This window comes from Panthera tigris, chromosome A2 (genome assembly GCF_018350195.1).
Source record: "Panthera tigris isolate Pti1 chromosome A2, P.tigris_Pti1_mat1.1, whole genome shotgun sequence".
In the NCBI taxonomy this organism is placed as follows: domain Eukaryota; kingdom Metazoa; phylum Chordata; class Mammalia; order Carnivora; family Felidae; genus Panthera; species Panthera tigris.
The window spans coordinates 108,961,887-108,968,502 of record NC_056661.1 but is presented as its reverse complement, the minus strand read 5'-3'; the positions used below and the strand labels follow the sequence as shown (position 1 = coordinate 108,968,502).

Below are 6,616 nucleotides of genomic sequence, written 5' to 3'. Positions count from 1 at the left end.
AATCCTACGATGACTTTACTGGAAGGCATAAAAGGGGAAAAGTACTTTGTTCATGAATGAGAAGGTTTAATATTTAATGATGTCTGTTCTCTCAAAACAAACTATGAATTTAGCACAAGACTAATAAAAAAGAGAATTTTTTTAACCAAAATTTAAAACCTGTCCTAAAATCCACAAAGAAGATTGAATATTTAAAAATCACCAAGTGCTTGCTTGGGCAGCACATATACTAAAATTAGAACTATACAGAGAAGATGAGTATGGCCTCAGGAAAAAAAAAAAAAAAAAGATAAATGTATAAAAGAAAATGAAGGGATGGCCTTGACTGCTACATATAAAACATATTATAGGATTATAGTAATAAAAATATTATAGGGGCGCCTGGGTGGCTCAGTCGGTTGAGTGTCTGACTTCAGCTCAGGCAATGATCTCGTGGTTTGTGAGTTAAGAGTCCCACGTCGAGCTCTGTGCTGACAGCTAAGAGCCTGGAGCCGTGTTTGGATTCTGTGTCTCCCTCTCTCTGCCCCTCCTCTGCTCATGCTCTCTCTCTCTCAAAAATGGATGAACATTAAAAAAATTTAAAAAAAAACTTTAAAAATATTATATTAGTGGGATAGGAATTGATAACTACATCAGTGGAAGAGGAGTTTAAAAATAGAGAAAAGCATATGCTAATTTAAGATACCATAGAAGTGGCATTTTAAATAAATGGAGTAAGAGGTTCATTTTTTAATATGAGTTCTTGGGAGAATTATCTACTTATTTAGAAAGATGTTTAGAAAGTTAGCTCATATCTCATATTCATAAAGACAAATTTCAAATGATTATAATCTAAGCATAACATTATAAGAGTATTACACTAATAGTATAATTTTTTTTTCCTGTTGGGATATGGAAGGTATTCTTTTATTTTTCTTAATGTTTATTTATTTTTGAAAGAGAGAGAGCACAAGCAGGAGAGGGGCAGCAAGAGCAGAGCAAAGGATCTGAAGTGGGTTCCATGCTGACAGCAGAGAGCCCAATGTGGGACTCGATCTTATGAACTGTGAAATCATGATGTGAGCCGAAGTCAGTTGCTCAACTGAGTGAGCCGCCGAGGTGCCCCTGGAAAGTATTCTTAAATAAAAAATTTCTAACAGGGAAGAATTGGAAGTGAACTCAACGTCTATGTATAAAGGGACTCCTAATCTGTGGTATGGAAAATAAGACATCAATTTAAAGGAAAGAGGCACTGATAAAGGGGAAAAAAAACCAGGTTTTGGTATCATGGTAGGTATGATACAATTTTTATTTAAAAAAAGACCAAAACAGTACATTTTCTCTACAATTATCAATTTTTACAAATGCATAAAACAAAGTCTAAAAGTACCCACATTAACCTGATGGCAATCGTGGGCCGTGTAGAGGGGGACTAGAATTTAATATTACTATCATAGGTATTTTAGCGCTGTAGATAATACTTAAAGTTTAAATAACGATATCTAAAAATGGATAGGTTATAGGTAGGTAGATAAGTAAAAAAAAAAAATCATTGTGGGGGAAAAGGTGATAAATCCACAATTTCTACAAAGGAAATGACAAATATGAAGATCAAATGTTATTGGAAATAAAACAGCTATCTGATTTGACAACTGTGGGGATGAGTTTGTTTTACAAGTTCAGCTAAAATCCTACAGACTCAAGCAGTTTTAATTTTTTCTGTTTTAGTAAAATAAAACGTTTTCAAAATATTCCAAAGGGTAAATGATTTCATTCCAAAATAGTTAAATGAAATAAGCATGACTTATAGTGCAAATCAAAATATTTAAATCATGCCATTTCTGTGGTATCGCTGGAGGCAAACTTTTTATCCAAATGTTCTTCTTTGTAGCTTAAAACATAATGTTAACCTATGGTCCATATTATTTTAAGTATATTTAGTGCCTAAATAAGTTCTAGGAATTTCTCTGCTCAAAATTAGCCAATGTTGACCTTGAGGGATTCAAAAGCAATATTAACCCAAGGTCACTGAAATGGCCCTAAGAAAACAATTTTCCTAAGTGTAAACATATAGACCAATCTTATGCACATTTTTAGAACTACATGTTCTTTTTTAACTGTTGCTGGTCATTTTGTGTATGTTTGAGCTCTACCAGGAATCCTATTTTGATCTCCTCATGCCCAAAAAAGATAGAAATAAGGAAAAATAGAAAGGAAAATAAAAAACGACTGTGACTCAGAGCTTAAATTGTATTAAAATTAATGCCAGTAAAGATTTTTTGGGAGATAGTTAATACTGGTGGGAAGGAGAAGGGTCTTCCTAAATACTGCTATGGGGAGAGCAATTTAACAATGTGGGGCAAGAACCTTGACAAATATTCATATAATTGCTCACACTGGATCTATGTCTAGGCATTTATCCTAAAAAAAACTGCAGCTAGATAAAAATTAATATCCTATTATATTCATCATAGGATCATTTATAACATCACAGGCAAACTAAAATTCCAGCAATAGGGCCAGCAATAGGGTACTTTTGGATAAACAAACTATGATACATCTGTATGATAATAGATTATTATCTATGCAATAAAATATCTTTGAAGATGAATTCATGACATGAGAAGATGCTTATATTTATCAAAAAAGATACAGAATTTTATTTATAATAATGAATACACACACACATACAGTATGTATGTGTGTGTGTATATATATGTAAATACTTGTATCTATCTATCTGCCTACTACCTACTTACCTACTGACCTATATTTGAAAGGAAGGAAATAACTGCCAGTGACTCCTGGCAATGGAGGTAAAACAATGTACTTTAATCTTCTCTAGCCCGTATCAATGCTTCAGCCTAATTTGTTTTTTGACAGTAGGTACTGAAAAAGTGAAAATCTCCTTATTGTGTAAAGTGAAAAATAAGAAAAAAAATTAACAATAGCCCAATCACTTCTCTTCTAGTTTCCCATCCCTGGTTCCCAGGGGAAGATTCTCTAAATCAGCATATTCTTTATTCAGTGGGTATGCATGGGCTCTTCTTGTTTGAAGACTTCACTGCTGTTGCACCTTTATTTCTATTTCTTTGTTTATTATAAGTGGAGAAAGTATTGTGTACTCTTCCCCTAAAGCACAAACCTGACACTGTCCAGCAGAAGGTGGTACTGAAGTCTGTGAGTTCATTATCACCTTGAAAAGCAGGCTGTAACCTCTAGGCTCATCAATCTGCGAGAAGGAGAGAGAGGAGAAGGAAGAAAATATGTTGACAGGTAAGAAGAAACTCAGTCTCAAATGGTGTGGAATGAGTAAGATATTCACCAGTGTGGTCTTCTCATCGACTGGGGCTCAGCTGGGACTATAGCAGGTCCAGGCCACCAATTTCACTGCCACCACTGTCACCTCCCACTCCAGCTTCTGTTTATGAGAATGAGGCTAGTTTCTCAATGGTCCCTTACCTTCAAGGCTACTACTTCCAAAATGGGGTGGGACTATAGCCTTTTTGGTTTGTTTGTTTGTTTGTTTGCTCAGTTGCTTAGGGAGATAAGATTTGACAATTTTGAAATCACATTTACCTGTCCCTATTGATCTGACCACTACAACATTTTTTTGTGATCAATTCTAATTTTTAAACCAAAACATGCTTATTACCATGTGAACTCTGAATATCAACATGACCTCTGCTTCTGCTTCTCTTTTTTCTAATCAGAGTGGGCTACCTACTTTATTTAACCTCATTTCACAAAGGTTAGATAACCACAAACAGAACTTTTTTTAAAACTCTGCTTTAGGAATGGACTAACATATTTGTAACATTTACATTTAAGTTTTTGAATTGTGGGTAAATTTTATTTACAATTTTTATTTTCCAAATCTTTTTATAATGAGTATTACTTGTATACTAAAAGGGAAGAGAGAAATAAATATGCATTGTGGGTAATAGCTGACCTTTGTCTAAGCTATTTTAACTACCTTTAAACCAAATCACATTTACTGGTGGGAAAAATATATATATGTAAGGTGAGCCACACATACAAAAAAATACTGTTGGTAATTTAACTCTCTATGGTTGATATTTCTATACTCTGCTTTTCGTAATATCATGTCACCAAATTCTGTGTCTTCTGGTCTTTCGGGTTTCTGCTCAAACCTTCACATATCACCCTAATGCTCTCTCTCCACATGTCTACTAATCTAGTAGCTATCACCCTGTACATTTCTTCCATAATTCTCACCATAAAATCTGTAATTATTTTATTTGTTTACTTATTTTTCTGTCTCCTCACACCTGTAAGTAAGCTTCCTCTGCAGGACATAGGCTGTGGGTCCTTTTTCTAGAATACTGCCTGACATAAGAGAGTACACAACTGATATTTAAAGGGTCAATGATTAAATACATCATATTTTTAATAATTTTTCTAGTTTTTCTTTTACAACCACAAACCAGAATAGCTCCCAAGATGGTGAGAAGGTGACTAATTTTTACTCCGGTGATAGCAAATAACTAGCAATTTTGCTTATATTTCACATGTGAACCATCACTTTTCCTGAAAATGAGTAAAAAAAATAAGATTGGGATCATGTTGTTTTCACATACTTTTAAATTTCTGCATGCAACAGTATTTCCAGCTCCAGCTGGAATAGAACTAAAAGTACTGGAATATTATGAGAAAAGCTATTCCTGTACAATGTCCAATCTGATTTTACAAACTACGTATGTTTGGAAAAGTTGTAGAGAATATGAAAGAGATTTTAGATGCTAATGCCACAAATATCTTGGGACTAGTCTCAAAACTTGACCCCAAAAAGTCACTTAATATTTTTGCCTTTCATAGTGTACAAAATGTATTGCACATGCTGTATTTTAAAATAAGTGATCAAAGTAGTGACAAAACAAACCATTACATATAGTGCTTTCTATGTGCCAGGAACTGTTTTTTTACATGCTTTATGTGTATTATTAACTCCTCTAATCTTCTGCATAACCTTATCACATAGGGATTATTAGCCTCCTTAATTTACTGATGTGGAAACTGAGGCAGAGAGTAAGCATATTAGAGGGCAAGAAGCATCTACAGCAGCGCATCTGAGTTTCCCTCACTAAGCACAGCGCTCCACTTTATGAAGCACATTTTTCCCTTTCCAGAGTGACTGCTGGCTGGCCCAAGGTCATGTGGCTCAGTAGAGCCAGGATCGAAACACAGCCTGGCAACAGAGGTTTCCTCCTAGCTCTCTATGTTGTAATGCTTCTCAAAAGACCTATAATGGGTAAGACATATTAGAGGAGCTCAATCTGCTATCATTTACACACAGGAACCTGTGGTATGGATAGGAAGGACACTGGAGTTGGATTTAAAAGTCTTGGAATCAAACTCTGAGCTCTATTCTTGAACCTGTCACTCACGTAGCTTCAGTTTCCTCAACTCTGAAGTGGCGATGGAAACCCTCCACTGTTGTGCTTTTATGAGCAGCAACTGATTCAATGGGTGGCATATGCTGCATCATTCTGGAAGCCTTAAAGAATGATTGAGTCTTGTGAATTGGGGCTGCTTTTTATTCCTTCTATAAATAATGAAGCTCATGAAATTATTTAAGCAAGTGAGGGACATCAGATAGTCAGTTCAGCTGATCTCAAGTACAAAACCAAGACTCTTCCCTGGTCTTTTCTACTTAAATATCTAATTCGACAAATCTTTCAAATATACTTAGGAACCAAACCCTGAGCACGTTCTGTAGAGAGTGGCAGGAGGAAAGGGTATGGTCACTGTTCTCACAAGTCATGGACAGCAAAGGAGATAAGATACCCAAACCAAAGCAGATCATGATACATGTTGTCAGAGAAAAAAAAGTTTGGTGAAATCAGAGGAGGAAGGAGCACTTTTGGGTGGGGAGATTAGAAAAGGAGACTTCCAGTATATGAATATTAGCAGAAAAGAGGAGTAACATATACTAAAAAAAATTAATTCTCTCTGAATCAATTTTCACCTTTCATCAAACATCCACTCTTTTTAAGGCACTGTGCTAACAGGGGTACCGAGGAGAGGAAGACAGAGCTTAGACTCTGGGGAAGATGGTCTGAGTTCCCTCTCCAGAGTAGTGCAATGCCCAAAGGACATCCATAACTAAAAACTGTACTCCACAGAGGTGGAGAAAAAAAGGAAGCAAGTATAATGTCGTATGGATATCGATGAGGAAGTATTTAATTCTGTCTATGGGAGAAAGAGTCCAGGGGGAGCTACAGTAAGGGATGGTTGAACAGTCTCAAATGAAGCTTGAGTAGGTCATTTCTAAGTAGTTAAGAGAAGGGAAGGATAGTTCAAGCAAAGGACACAACATGACCCTTGATTTTGGATGTTTCTCCTGTCATGTATATAGAGAATCACAAAACTGGGGACATGGTAGGTGGAGGGTAACTCTCAGTTCTCCTGTTTTCTTTCAGAATTTAACTTTTGTTTAAAAAAAATGTTTTTAACTACTTGGCTTGATACCAGTCTCTTCTATTTGAGCACTGATCTCATGAGCAGTTAAACAGACTTGGTTTCACATGTCAGTCTCTGCTCTCCACCCTCTACAGAATGTCCCAGAAGGTTGGGACAGGAATAGAGGGGAAAGGATGCTTTTAAGCAAAGGAGG

General features: G+C 35.8%; 1 pseudogene; it reads left to right on the top strand.

Annotated features, from left to right (window-relative positions):
* Positions 1-205: 205 nt before the first annotated feature.
* On the top strand, positions 206-299 carry LOC122236803 (annotated as a pseudogene).
* Positions 300-6,616: the final 6,317 nt, after the last annotated feature.